Raw genomic sequence first — 16485 nt, forward strand, 5'->3', positions numbered from 1 at the left:
AAGAAATACAGAACTAGAACCCACAGTCTACTTTATTAATCTTACCAAAATAATTACATAGGTGACTGAATATCATATGAAATGGAACATTTTTCAAAGATATTTTTCCTGTACATTATACTTCAAATATATCTCTCATCAGGTCAATAAGATTTACCCCTTTGCAGCATAAGCATTTTAGTTGAAATCTCTTTTTCACTTACAGTATTCAAGGAGTAGTAGACATTCCTAACTGTATATATTAAGGAAAACCATCAATAGCTGGCAGGATAATTTATTTTGGGGTAAGTCAATGTCTTCACAAATTATTTCTACAAATCTAAGAAGGAAATAGAGACATAAGGCAATCACTGGGGAGTGATTTTCATTAGTACAATGTTATCTGTGCCATTGTTAAATCATATGTGTGTATTTGCATAAAGGTTTAACATGGTCTGCTCCACGCTTTATTTCTCTGTGCCAGCTAACTTTAGCTGATTCTAAAGGTAAAAGAGATCCATAAATCTGTTAGGCAAGACAGATTTAAGTAAATCATTTTGTTCTTCATGTAATCACACTTAAATGTAATTTGTATGTATACATGCATAACTATACATACATATGTCTACTGAATTTACCTGTATTATATATATTTGCATTTGTTTTACATATATAACATGCATATTATACATTTAATTATTAGCAGTCTTCTTCTGCTAGCATTTTTTCACTCATATTTCTGGTTGCACTTAAAACTGTACTTGCATTTTGCTGTTTCTGGCTTTTTATCTCTTATTCATCATCTCCCCACTGTGGTTATGGGCCCTTGACAGTGAAAATAAGATTCTTAGGTTCATGGAATCTTTATTATATAAAATGTGCATTAATGTCATTCTTATCTGCTAATGGCCTCCATAAGCAGGAGAAGCAATGAAAGGGAAGGAAAATGATTACTTATTCACCAGCGTGGTAGAGCATATCACTAATGAACCATGAACACAGATTATCAGAACAAATTTCCAGGGTCAGGCGGGGCTCGATCTTTTGATTTTCTTGAAAATATGCATAATATAATTATTTGCTATAACATACACAAAAATAATATATCACATTTTCAAACCACATTTATTTTAGTAAATTGGAAATATGTTAGACACTGAAATACAAAGGGTACAATGCTTTATAAGTGAAAATGCGACTCAAATTTCTTGTGGATCACTATAGCATAATGTATCTTCGACTTGCTGTTCAATGGCTAATTTAGACTCTCAAATTCCCCATGTATCAGTCATTAATTTGAGAAGACTGTCTTTTTACATAATTGAGGTTTTTAGAACTTTGGATTCAACAAATATTGGTTCAGTGTGCCTGACATTGTGCCAGTTCCCAGGAACAAAGATTAATGAAACAGTCAATATCATCAAGGAATTCACTGTAGGAGAGACAGCATGTGAACAAATATGCAGGGTTAAAAAATTTATTTGGTTGCCTTGTCTTTATTAGAAGGATTGTCACAAAGTAATATATAATAGCTCAGATTTTGCTTGTTCTAAAATCTCCCTATATTTACGCCATGAAATGAGATTTCCTAGTTGGCAATGCAATACCTTCATGTGTTCAGACGTGGCCTTACATAGATTATCATTATTAGTCCTCATAAAAAATCTAAATATAGCATGTATGTATTTGCTCTTCCCTTGTTCAGAGTCACAGCTCTTTGATGCCATACCATTTCACTAGACTACTCTCATTGTGTATCTAGACCTCTAAGCCACCTTGCCTCCCTCCCTAAAGACACTTTTGTTTTTTTGTGTCCCCCCCCCCCGTTTAGCCTTTTATTCTCCATTTGTGCTACTGTTATTATCAGTGATTAAGCCAAGATGACCCACCCTTAACCCTTGTTTCTCGACCTCCTCATTTCCAACAAAGTTTTTCTTAAACTCTCCTCATCCCCACATTTCTGTGGTCACACCCTAGATCTGTTCATCACTGACAGCCATAACCACATCACTCTGCCCACTTCCATTTACTCTTGAGTCTGGATGGTCCACTCCAAACTGTTTTGCCCTGATTTATACCTCCAGTTTATTGGTCCACAAAGTTTTTCTACTATTCATCCTTCATCTTCTATCTTTATTTCTCTTTTTACCCAGCTGGGTTCACAATCCATTATTACATCCAGTTCCTTGCAAGCACCCTAGACTCACTTTTTCCTGTCTCTCTTCATTTTCCCTATTAGGAAAAGCCCTAATTTTAGTTGTTCTCCTCTTAAGGATTTTATCTTGCAGTTATTCCTTATTTCTTTTAAAACATGATTTCTCCATCCCTACTGAATATTCCCATCATTTTACCAATATATCTTATTTAAAACCAGAAAAACTCAATGTTTTCATTGTTCCTTGCCTCTACCTCCAGCTATTGTCCCATTTCTCTATTTCTTTTCACAATACACCCTAAGAATGAGTTGTTTATATTCTTATTTCAAATTTCCTCACTTCTTATTCACTCTTCAGCCTATTTCATCTTCATAAAGTTTTCCACCTTCTCTGTTGTTGCTGAGATCACCAAGAACTTCCCATGGTACCAAATTCAATTATCATTTCTGTTTTCATCTTACTTGCCTTATCAGTAGCATTGCACACACACAACTGGCTACTTATCTCTTGAGGTAACTCTCCCCTGTTGCATCTCTTCTAATATATATGGTGAGTTGACTCATTTAATATCTATACCAACATTCTTCTATTTTACCTTCTTGTACTACTGTAGCTAAAAAAGCGAAAAACTATATTCCCCAAACTTCCATATATATATATTTCACAGGTATAAGGATTTATGTAATGCCAACGAAATGCACTCATGAGTCTGGAATTTTAAACTGATGGAGCAGAGTATAGAGCATGAAGCACTCTTCTTGCTTGTGCAAGATGACTATAAAGCCAATTGATGTGGGTGGTGGCTTTTTATCTCCAGATTGTGGCTCCAGATTATAAGGTAGTATGATCCTGAAGCCAGAAGTGGAGACAATGCCTATGTGTTTCACCAGATCTCTGCTTACGACATATGAAACTCTTTTTCTTGATAGGAAACCTCAGTTACCTTGTTCTGGGAGTAATTTTTGTAAGACTAACCCAACCATCAAATTTCTGAGCATCTAATTTCCTGTGTTGAATCCCATTCAGCTTAAAACCGATTGGTTTCTATTATCCGCAATTGAATTCTGATTGAAGCAGTTTCTGCAACATTCTATCATTGTTTTCTTTATTTCTCTTGTTGCTACTTTACAGTCATCTCAGATGACTTTTCCTCTGTTCAGCCTGAAACACTGAGGTACCTTAGCCACCTATCCTGAGAGGATTTCTCTTCTTCAACTAACCATTCTTCCCAGATAATCTCATTTAGTCTCACTGCTTTTTAATACCACCTACATGCTGATGATGCCAATCCCTTTTCATCTTTCAGCTTAAATGTTCTCTGAACTCTAGATATGTACATCAAACTTCTTAATTTATATTGTCACTTGGCCCTCCAAGAGACATATGAAATACTCATTTTACGAAACAGGACAATCAGTCTCCAACTACTACCTCTACTGCCCCATGCAAATTATCTCTCCAGTGTTATCCATTTTGATAAATGGCTCTCAGCAATCAACCTGAACATCTCAACATTTTATAGAGATTTTTATTTAATTCTCACAACAAACCTATAGGGAGATGCTATTAGTATTCCCATTTTATATAAGAGAAAATTCAGAGATGTTAAGTAACTTGTGGTACATCACGTAGTTAATAAAGTGTAGGAACAAGATTCAAAATGAAACCTATCTGTTTATATAGAGCTCCACTTTTAATGACTATACTGTTTCACTGCGCTGAAATCAAGGTCTCAGCAAGGCCACACTGTTCTGGAAACTCTAGAAGAGAGACCATACTTCTTCCAGCTTCTGGAAGCCACTGGCATTCCTTGGTTTGTGACTACATACTTCAGTTTTCAAGGTCACCATCTTCAAATCTTTCTTTGCTTTCTCCTCTGTGTGAGTCTCATCTCCCTCTGACTCTCTCTTATAATGACACTCGTGATTGTATTTAGGGTCCACCAGATAATCCAAGGTAATTTCCCCATCTCAAAGTCCTTCATTTAATCACATTTGCAAAGACTTTTCCCCCAAAACAAATAACATTTACAGGTTCCAGGGATTAGAACCCAATATTTACAAGAGCCATTATTCAGCTTACTACAAAAGGACTGCCCAGAAATGAAAATGTTTCTAAGCTTGACAATGGAAAAGTAAAATACTGCTGGCCAAAATTGGAAAATGGCATACGATGAAGAGGGGTAGAGAATAGAAAAAGCTATCATATCTTTGTGGAAAGGCATCAGACACTGTCTGCAGTCTTTGCCTCATGAAATGAAGGCTAGCATATGTATCAGTCAGGATGTACTGGGTTACGCTGTAGAAAAAAGACTTTCTATATCATTAAAACCTGATCAGCTGACACCAACAGTTTCCTTCTCTCTGGAACTGAGCCTGATGCAGAAGCCTCTGTCTGGATCAGGCTGGTAGTTCTTAAAAATTTATTTTCAGAAGTGACACATCATTCTCACATACATTATTTTAACAAGACTGAGGGTTTTTGATCCTTCTTTAGGGAGAGACAACAAATATTTGAGAAGAATAACAGGCTAATTAATATATTGATTAAATATATATTATAAATAGATAAATATATCAAACAAGCAAGCAATAGAAGGAGTAACAATTGTGAGAATATATATATACACATATATATACATATATATATATATATAGAGAGAGAGAGAACCCAAATAGAAAGTAATCCCCCATTTTTTAAAATGAGAAATTCTCAAAATTAAAAAAAAAAAAACCATTTGGCCAGATTTACTACAAGTAAAATTATAGGAGCATATGTCAAATTCTACTTCTTGCAATATTTAACTACAGATTTAAAATCATTTACATAAGTAATATATAAATACAGATGTACTTTTCTTCACTCTCAACTTTTATGAAACAATTTCATTTAAACTCTTTACTCGCATCTTCTACATCACTATCTTTGCCACCATTAGAACCACTGTTGAAATTATCTAGCACAGGTTTTCAGAGCCCATCATCTAAATTACTTGAAATGTAGCACCTTTTAAATTCATATATAATGTTGTCGCTAGAAAAGTAATCCATGTTCCAGGTATCATTGAAATAACAAATAATATGATCTCTTTTAAATTTTGTAATTATAAAGAAATACTTTCTTCATAACAAAAATATGATTTTACCGTTGCCTTGAAAAATGAGTTCCAAAGATATATTTATTAAGACATCTAACATTTATTGTGATGTCATATACAGTGAGAGTCACTAACTCTTACATTTCTTTGCCTTTTGTTTTTACTCTTGCTGCCAGGCTTCCTTAAGCATTCCAGATAACTGAGGTCTTACTGTATTTCCCTCAAAAATTTTATCTTACTCAAAAAAAGCTAATGAACAAAACAGCCTATAGGAGGGCACATTTTAGGACTCGTATAAACATGTATTAGGTGACTTGTTTCGGAAGAAAGGTTTTCATGAACAGTCTCCTCATGTCTGGGCGTATATAGTCCATGAGAGAGAATAAGGGTGAGAAAGTGGGGGGGAGTATAATTAAGCTAAATTCTTAATTATCCCAGTAGGAGACCAGTGATTTATAAACTCAATAGCTCAATAAAGACCTGTATACATATATGATTTAGGGAGATCAAAATAAATACTGGAAAACAGAAAACATGAACTAATAAATTTGGTTTCTTTTTTTCATCTAAGGGGGAGTGATTTGAGGTGAACAGAGTGGAATAGAAGATCTTTTAATTAAAAAAGCCTCTCTATTATTTTATTTTTTAATTACACGCATTATTACTTTGGGTAATTACAATGCAGTAAAATAGCAACAGAGACTTACTTAACCCATTGAGTCAAATTGCGGACCTCATGAGCTGTACCACCTAAAACAGTTCTCTGAACATAAGATAAAACCTTAGGTTGCTTGCTCCTATGGACACTTTATGTATTACTTCATTTCAATTAGAAAATATACCACCAAACATATGCCATCATTACAGAGCCCCTCTGCATGAATTAATGAAGAGCACTGCTTTATGTTTCACTTGGCCCTTTTGGCTGCAATTTCTGGAAATGCTTGGCTATAGTGCTGTTTAGAGATGGTTGTGGGTGGTGGCTAAAATTTTGCTATGCATCATGTCCTGTGGATCCCCTTGGATACAAATGTTTTAATTACTCCAGTGGAATGAAGTGAAAAGCCTCACTATATTGATTTGTCAGGAATAAGACATTCATTGCTTGCTCTACTAATTCTTGGCTCTGGCTGTTAAAGAGCCACTGGTTCTTGGTTTGCAGCCTGGAATAATAAGTTACATAAATAACTTCCTTGTGGCTGGTCCTCCTCCAAACTGGATGTGGTGCCACTATTCATTAATATCATGTCAGTGAGCAGACCTGCTAGGAATATGCAATGGTTTCTCTCAGCTAGAAATTGCAGGAACAGTGACAGGGTTAATGAAATACCATTACAGACCATGCCAGCACTCAGAATCTGTTTGCATAAAAAAGCTATTTTCATGATCATAAAATTACAAAACTTAAAACCCCTTTAAAATGAATTCTATTTTTGCCTTATACATACAACACTCATTATCTACAATATTAAGGATTTAATTATGTGCTATTAGATTAATGTACATGCATCTGTTGCACATCAAAATGAAATTATCTGTCATTACTTTATCACATCTCACCATAGAAATGCCATGGAAACTTAAAAGTACCTGCAACTCCATGTTCTTCTCCGGGTAAGCTCCAGTGCCTCATACTGAGAGTGGGAAGGAAGTCAGATTGGTTTCCTGGCTTCAAATTAAGTGACTGCTCAGTGTGTGAGGCAAAGGTAACTGTATATAAAGAGGTAACTATGATAAGAGGAGGGCCACACACCTGGGAGGAGACTTCATGTACAACTCTGTCCAGTAGGGGAACTCCCTATTGAGTTTGTGCAAACTCTCCTAATAGGACTTTTTATGTGCAAATGCTAGGAAAAGACAGAAAAGCAGACCAACTGTTCTCAGTTCCTAGAAGAATTGTTTCAGTTCTCAGTATCAATTGTTTATCTTAGACTTGGAAACATATAGTGACTCTACCATTAAAAAAAAAATGAAGTTCTTTGCTTCCCTGTGCTTACACATATGCAAGTATTACAGTGATAAACTGCTTAATCAAAGATTATCTTTCCCCTGTGAAACATCTAGGAAAGGATGACTCCACTGTTAAAGCCTTTTCCAAAATGAAGCAGCAGTTATGGAGATCCCAGGTCTCAGATGAGGAAAGGGGAATGGATTTTCTCTTCATCTATTCTTTTTATTACTAGATTCAAAATACTCCCTTTCTGATTTGAAATCACAGAACAGGATTTCTGGAAATGTCATAAAACTCTGTTACTTGAGAATATTTTGGAAGTCTTACAGAGCTCTAAGATTGCTGTTGATTTTTTTTTTTTGGTTAAAATTTTTTATACAAACAGATCCTTTATTTATGGAAATTAATTTATTTGAATAATGGTGAAAATGTTATTTCAAAGACCTCAACAGTTCCAAATATATAAGAAAGAATCATTTATGAAATAAATTTCTTATGCAAATATACAATTACAGAATGACATTTTGTCACACATAGAAGTAGAAGTTAACAAAGGAATAATATAGGAGATATTCTTTTTTTGTACTTCAAAATTACTATTATATAGATTTAAAATAGTTTCTTAAGAATTTATTTCCTTAAATACATTTTACAAAATAAAAAAGTAAATCTCAGGTAAATGTTAAAGTCAGAAAAAAATAAAAGAATTATAACAATCCTTAGACTAGAGAGTTTTAGAAAAGTGAAGAGTAACAGTCTCATTTTCAGGAATTCAATTTCTGTGTAGATTCCAGAATTAATATAAAAGTATCATCTTGAGCAAGCCCCTTTATCTCTCATGGGCTCAGTTTCTTCATAAACCTATATGAAATGGGAACTATGATTAAATGATAGTCATTTGCACATCCAACATGCTGTAAATCAAACAATAGTCATCTTTGTCTAAAATAGTTCTGTCTACTAACTTTCATGTGAATTTTTAAACCCTTGTTCTTTCAATTCGTTTCTCATCATCAACCATTCTTGGGTATCTTTGAAAATTTTTTTATAATAAATTTTCTATTTTAGAATAGATTTACATTTAGGAAGCAGCAGTGAAGATTTCCATATATCCATATATGAATAGGGAGTTTCCATATATCCCACACCCAATTTCACTTCTTATTGAAATCTTACATTAGTATGGTACATTCATCATAATAAAGGCAACCATACTGACACATTATTGTTAACTAAAGTCCATACTGTATTCAGATTTTCTTCAATACATATTACATTCAATAGTCAAGTCTCCTTAGGTGCCTGTTGACTGTTTTTGATGGCCTTGACATTTTAAGGAGTACTGGCTAGATAGAATGTCCCTCAACTGGGATTCTGATATTTTTCTCAGGATTAGACTGGATTTTCTTTGGGTTTTTTTGTGAGGAAGATAACAGAGGTAAAGTGCCATTTGCAATAACTCTTATCCAGGGTGTGTACTGTGGACATGAATTACCACTGTTGATGTCAACCTTGATCACCAGACTGATAGTGTTTGCTTTATTTCTCTACTGTAAAGTAACTCCTTTTCTTCCCTTTCCCTATTCTTTGGAAAGATTTTACCATATGCATCACACACTTAAGTGGAGAGTTAGGCTCCACCTCCTTAAGAGCAAAAAAATCTAAATAATTTGGCATTCTTCTGCATGGGAGTTTCGTGTACCCCCCTCCATTTATATAGTCTATTATATATATTTGTATTAGTATAGACTCATGAATATTTATTTATACTTTGGAATATAATGCAACATTCTATTAATTTTTTGCTCAAATTGTTCCAGATTTGACCACTGGGTGCTCTTTCTGTTGATGCCCTTGTCTTATTTATGTATTCTAATCATTGTGTTTTTTCATTTTGCTGTCTTGTGGAGTACTTATTTTCTGGTGCTTCAGGACCATGTTGTATATTTCTTACATTAGTTGTAGAATTTAGAATTAGCCATTTTTCCAAGGACTCTTTTTTTTTTTTTAATTGGAGACTGGTATTAGAAAATAATACCTGAGCTCTAGCTGTACTCTTTACTAGTGCCGTGTCACTGCTTACAGGACTTCTCAGCTGAGTAAGCAACAATTATATGTGTGTATACTAACCCATGCTTAGGCACAAATCTATAAATACTTATAATGCATCCATTCATATCTATATTAAGCTAAACACGAGTTCTTGCTGATGTCTCCAACTCCAAACCATTAGCACATGGACCATTCTGACTTCTCTTACTATCTGTAATCTGTTCCAACAGTTAGAAACCTGGCTTTGGTGTTCCATCAGCCATTTAATTAATTGTTCAATTCTAGTAAACAAATATTATGGTTTTAAAATTGTTAACCTCTACCCTTGTAAGGAAAAACTTTATCAATTAATATAGAGGTGGTTTTGTGCAAATTTTTGCCTTAAGTCGTACAATCCCCACTCTTTCTAAAGTTGTTTGTCACTATATTTTCCCCCTTTCCTCTTTGTTGAGATTGTTTCACACATTTGTAATACAGTTAGATTATTTTGGCACAATTTCCATTCCATCCTGGAATTCTTGGACTTCCAGAATGATCTTGCTTAATTGGCATAAAGTAAGGTTTCCTCTTTGTGTGGTAAAGATCTATGGGTCTTGACAAATGCATAGTGTCATGTATCCAGCATTCCAGTATCAAGCAGGATAGTTTCATCACCTTAAAAGATCCTTTGTGGGTCATCTAGTCAATCTTCTCACTGCCCTCCCAAATCCCTGGTAACCACTGGTTTGTATATTGTCTACAATTTTGCCTTTACAGAATTTCATATAAATGGTATGATAATGTATGTAGCATTTTTAGTTTGGCTATTTTCACTTAGCAAAATGTAGTTTAGATTCATTCATGGCTTTGTTTTGCTTGATAGCTTATTCTTTTTTATTACTGAATAGTATTCCCTTTTAAGGATGTCCTTCAATTTGCATATCCAGTCACTTTATTGAAAGATATCTTGATTTCTTCATGGTTTTAGGGATTATAAATAAAACTAGTATAAACCTTTGCAAGCATGTGTTACTGTGGACATAGTTTTTAAATCAGTTGAAAAATGCCTAGAAGCATTATGGTAAGGCTATGTTTAGCTTTATAAGAAGCTACCAAACTGTATTCCAAAGTGACTATACCCTTTAGTATTGCCACCAGCAATGCACGTGAGTTCCTGCTGCTCTGTATTTCACCAGAAATTTGTATTGTCTGTTTTTAGATTTCCAGGCATTATAATAACCTATTAATACTGTGCAGTGGTATTTTTTTATGTTTCCATTTCCCTGTTGGCAAATGATGTTTAGCATGTTTTCACTTGTTTATTTTCCATTTGTATATTTTCTTGGTGATATGTCTTTTAAAACATTTTGCCCGTTTTTTAGGTTTTTTCCTTGTGTTTTACAAGTTCTTTGTGCATGTTAGATACATCTCCCTTATCAGATATATATTTTAAAAATATTTTCTCTCTTTTTTTAAAAAATTTTTATAAAGTCCAACTTGTTGGTTTTTTATCCATGGATCATGTTTGACTACTGTATCTAAAAATTCATCACATCCCTCAAGGTCACATATTTTCCCCTGTGTTTTGTTTTTGAAACTTTATCCTTTTGCATATTATAATGCTCCATTTTGAGTAAACTTTTATTGTTATAAATTAAATAGATCAATAACTGCTTCTGCATAACTCACACACATACACACGCCCACATGCAAACACATATAACGCCTTAAACTGTTAAGTTACAATGTCCAGGCTAATGGTAACCACAGGAAATGTTTGATAACATGTTGCAGTAAGTCACAGGAGATAATTTATTTCTGAGGAATGGAGCAAGGTATTTTTAAAGACAGTTCTCAAAGTTTTACAGCATCCCAGCAAGGAAGTTTATAAACCAAGTCCCTTCTATATTCTTCTCACATAGGAGGGAGGCAAATCTTTTTCCAAATGGGTACAACAGAATATTTACAGAACAGACATGTTTAAATGACCCAAACTGCCTGGAATCTAATATTTTCAGATACATGACTATAAAATAAGTAAAACAAAAGACAAAGAGCAAATAAATGTTGATGGTGAAATTTTATGTGAACCTTAAGCAAACATCACAGAAAACAAACTAAAAATCCTCTTCAATTAGTGTACCAATCCTAAAAGGAGGTGTTGATTACACTCATGACTACTAAGTTTACACAGTACAGACCAGAGTGCGTCACAGAACAGATCAGAGAATATGAAACCAACAGTTTGCTGGAGAGAAAGAAGGGGGAAAACCATTTTTCTTTAGGAAAACTATGGGAAAATAAGAAGTTAACCAACATTAGTTTTAAAACTAAAAGATATGTACATGGATTTTAGTTTTGCATGTGTGAACTTTGAAGGGAAGTTACTGTGAACAAATTGCTCAGATTTGATTGCTGGCCGTACTACTTAATAGTGGCGTAATTTTGAGGAGTGGCTCAGTTTCCCAACCCTAAGATCATGAGTATAACAATAACAGTGCCTCACAACTATAGGGTTATTATGATGATAAGATGATGAAATAAATACAATGGGCTCAGAATAATGCCCTGTACTTAATAAATGCTCAATAAATGTTAGTCTCCCTCATTCCATGTTATAGCAGTAATATATGAAATGCTGATATAGGAAATATATAAATATGGTAAAGTATGTATGCAATAGACTTTAATAAAATTATGTATACTATAGTTTTATAATCTGTTAAGCATATATATATATTTGTGTATTTTTATTTAATATTTATGTACAAATACTTAGATTGCTGGTCTTGTACTTTTTATAAAGTTGATTCTATACAGTGAATTAAGTCACTTTCAACTTATATGTTTATCATTCTATTGATAAAATCATATATCAAGAGGAAAAAATTTAAAAAAACATTTTAAATCACCTGACATTGGAGTATCAAAATTTAGAGAATAAAAATTATTTCCTAGGTATGGGAAGGGATAAATTTGGGAGTTTGAGATTTGCAAATGTCAGCCACTATATATAAAAATAGATTTTAAAACCTCAAACTTCTTCTGTATAGCACAAAGAATTGTATTCAATATCTTGTAATAACCCTTTAGTGAAAAAAATATGAAAACAAATATATGTATGTATATGCATGACTGGGACATTGTGCTGTACATCAGAAATTGACACATTGTAACTCACTATACTTCAATTAAAAAAAAATTTTCCTGAGTGAGCAATATTTATTAGGCCTACTATTACTGAATGTTTTTCATATGTGACCAGCATATGAATATTAAATTATTTTAGCTAGTGTGAAAAAGTGTTCATGAATTCCATTAAGGACATATTTTATAGACAGATGACTAAATTTTATTGTAATTACTCAAGTTGATTATACTTGCAATCCAGATTCAGCACATAATTATCAACTTTCTATTTCAGGTTTTATTAAATAGATTTCTTGAAAATGAGGAATAGAACATCAAATCTATGAAAAACTTGCTATACTATAGTCATTTTTCATCCCCTACTGTAGTTTAGCAAACTACTCATTCACAGATACATATGAACACGTGTGGGCGCACACACATCTACACACTATTTTGGATTCTGAGGTAGAAATATGTCAGTTCTAGCAATATGGAGTATGATTAGAATGATCACATAATTTATTACCTAATCTGGAACATTTTGAAAGTGAAAGGTGGCTATATTTATAATTACACAGGGATGACAGGTGTAAAGTAGACTGTCCTATGAGAACCAGAATGTATGGTGGTTCTAGCTGTATTATGGGCAAGACAGCTTTCCCATATGCCCAGTGCTTATCAGCCTGCACTAGAATAAACACACTTAATTTGAAACTAGCTGCTAACATTTTGCAGCAGGGTGAATAAATGTATAATACCCTTAATCGTAAATTTTCTCATTTGAACAAAGGGGTTACTATTACCTTCCATAGAACTGCTGTGAGTCTGACGTGAAATTATGCATTAAATAATGTTTCTGTCTCTTAATTAGCACTTAAAATAAGTTAACTGCTGTATTACCACTAGTATGTTAAGGTTAAACAGTTTGTCTTCTAATGATAAACAACATGCATTAGCATATATATTTTGTTAATAAATATGGTGAATTAAAAATAATAATTGTATTTTAGAAGGTACTTTGAAATGAGATGACTTAGACCATTTATATTTATGTCCCCTTTTCTTTTGTTCTTCCCTGTATTCATCCCTGTATATACTTTCTTCATAGTTTGTAATTTTCCTGAAGATAGGGCCAATGTCCCTATATTTCACATTGACCACTGTATTTTAAGCACAGATAGCATTCATGATATGATACAATATGAAAAAAAAACTTGTGAAAAATAAGGTACAAGATCCCGGGCTACATTTTCATACCCTAGTTGGCCAGAGTGAATCATGGTTTGTGAACCTACGATGAACACAACACTTTTTTTTTTTAGGATTGCTCAGACAGAAATGCTTGCCCGCAGTCATGTCCTCTTCCTCCCTCCTTTTCTCCCTCTCTTTTCCTTCCTTCCCCTCTTCTTTCCCTTTTTCTCCCCACCCACTTTCTCTTATTCCCCATCGCACAACCCCTCTCTCTCTCTCTTTTTTGCCTCAAGGTCCTGGTCCACCCCTTGTTATTATATTAGTACCCTTAGTCTGTAGTCTCCAACTATGTCCTACTGCCCTACTCTGTCCCTTGAAGTGACAATGTAAGGTTGACTTGCATTTTTATAATGCTCCCACCTGACACCTATTTTCTCTTTAATCATTAATGTTTCTAAGCATCTTGACTAGGTTTAGCACTTTAGAAAATACACATACTTCCAAATCTTAGGAGATTCTTTGGATATTTATCATATTTTGGAGCAAAGCCAGTTTTAACCACTGAAGAGCTCTTCTACTGTAATAAATTAGGTCACTCTTGAAGCTACTCTAAAACTTTGATTAATGTAGTATTTTCATGTGTGTTCTAATTTAACAGAATAGTTTTCATACACATAAAGAAAATCTTGGGCTTTTCTGGGAGATTCCATGTAACGTTGGGTTTGCTCTGGATCTCTTACTCATTACTGAAAATGTATAAAGCTTGTTTCAAAATATGTGCAAATATTTTATAGAGAATGGAGAAATACTATTTATAACTTGATCAATATAATTATGAGATGAGACTTCTTCATTAAAGCTACATTAGTTTTACATCTTACCCTCAGTTTTTTTACTATGAACAACTAAGTGCTATTAAATTGCCAGTAGAAATTTGTCCTGATGCAATACACAGGGAAGGCATCAGGTCCCTTGTCTATAATTTTTTTAATAGTCTGGAGAAATAAAAAGTGATTTAAATTTTAAGAAGACCTAAATAATTCTGAATCTGCAAATATTTTTACATACATATAAAAATTAACAGTAAATCTCATGATAGCATTTTTGGTAGCTACGCTTTTAGACTTAATTTCTGTGTTGCTGTGATACAAATATTAGTAGTATGTTATTAACTCCATTAAAATGATCTCTTTAAAATGAAATAACAGCTAATTTCTACTCTGATTAGTTCACAAAATTTGTAAAGATATAGGTCATTCTTATTAAACATGATATTCAGAAACTTCAACATGGCTGAAGAAACAAATCATTTAGTTTATTAACGAAATGCAAAGGAACCTAAGAGTAAATTTAAATACAGTCATCTGTATATATAAAAATTGTACACAGTAGTGACTCATATAATTGCTTACCACAAAATCCTTGAGTTATAAAGGATCTCCCTACAAATAATCCTCTTCCCATCACACCTCCTTTTAATGAGAACATTTCCAGCTAAAAGTTAACCCCCCATACATTTTGAGCCATAAAGAGCTGATTTCCTCCCAAGAAATCCCTATTGTTAAACAACAATATCCAAGAAAATTCAATGTTGTATTGACTATAACTGGTAACTTCTACCCACTAGTTTTGTTTCTAGATTTTGTACTCTAAGAAGTAAGTCTTCTCTCTTCTTTATTTGTTGGTTCTTCAGATATTTGAGAGAGCTACTAAATCTTCCAATAAGATTGTTTTTTTTTTAAGAAGGAAGGAAATGATCCCAGTTCTTCTAATTATTCTGGTAATCTTTCCAAAATTTTACTCACTGAAGCCATCGTAGTAGATATGGTCTACTGTGCGCAAATTACAGTGAGTTTGTTGTACCATTTCTTCTGCCGATTATATTTCAGTTAATCTACCTTAAAGCTAATGTTATTTCCTATATATTTAGCTTTAGACTGAATGCATTTATTTTTACGTGTGTATGTGTATTTGATATGTGTGTATATATATGAGGTGTGCATTCCAAAGACTCAAAGCCTAAATAGTTACCAAAATTACACTGTTTATTTTTGGAAAGTAAATGGTTTACTCATTACTCTATCAGTCTGCACTATCCCCAGACATTCTACCACTTGTGCTCATATTCCATTACAGTTAAATTATCAAGCAAACTTCTCAAAAAGTCCTTTGAAAGATGCAGCTCAGAGACAAAAGCTGACACGGTAATCAGCACATATATAATACAGCATGAGAGGCTCCTTTGCATTAGCAGCATGAAGGCTCTGTGAATAACAAAACACGAAACTCTCAAGCTGAAAATGGTAAAACTGATAAGGGGGGGATCAGTTATTCACTGAACAGAACTATACAATAATGAGAAAGAAATTTAGAAATACATATTGAAGGGAAGGGGTTGATATAAAAGAAGTATCCTCAGTGCAGAAGTCATGCTTGGTACTTTACTGTAATCTTTGTGTTTTAATTAAGCACCTGATATATAACATTGATTCATAGACTGATTTGTATGTTATACTTTGACAGCTATACAATAAAATATTTGATAAAATCACATTTCATAGTAAAGATCTAACTCATCCACTAAAGGGACACATGTTTTGAAAGAACATGAAGATCTAATTAGCTTTTAGAATCTTGGAGTCATGTTCTCTATTAAATAAATTTATGAATTTGGGTATGTCATTTAACTTCTTTTGGCTCTGTTTGCTCACTTTAAATTGAAGGATTTGGACTAAATAACCTTCAACTTTCCTTCAAACTTAAATAATCTGTGACTGATTAAAAGGGATGGTAAAAGAAATTAAATATTTGATCAAACTGCAAAATGTATAAAATCCTGAGATCACTGCCATTCCACCACCTTCTGTGAGTCTGCAGCCTCTTCAGATCAGAAAACCTTTGTATGGGATTATCTATTCAAGTGGAACCCCTTGGGCTACAATTCTGTG

General features: G+C 33.4%; 1 long non-coding RNA gene across 2 annotated transcripts in view; it reads right to left on the reverse strand.

The window, feature by feature from the left end:
* LOC140696108 (uncharacterized) overlaps positions 1-16485 on the reverse strand; it is a 375098-nt gene that overhangs the window by 61347 nt on the left and 297266 nt on the right. The window contains exon 4 of one of the 2 annotated variants that reach the window (XR_012072137.1): positions 7843-8044. The exons of the other annotated variant lie outside the window; for it this stretch is intronic. This is a non-coding gene — a long non-coding RNA (uncharacterized lncRNA). Of the gene's footprint in view, positions 1-7842; positions 8045-16485 lie in introns of those variants that run through there. 2 annotated transcript variants of the gene reach the window in all.

This window comes from Vicugna pacos, chromosome 4, assembly GCF_048564905.1.
Source record: "Vicugna pacos chromosome 4, VicPac4, whole genome shotgun sequence".
NCBI lineage: Eukaryota > Metazoa > Chordata > Mammalia > Artiodactyla > Camelidae > Vicugna > Vicugna pacos.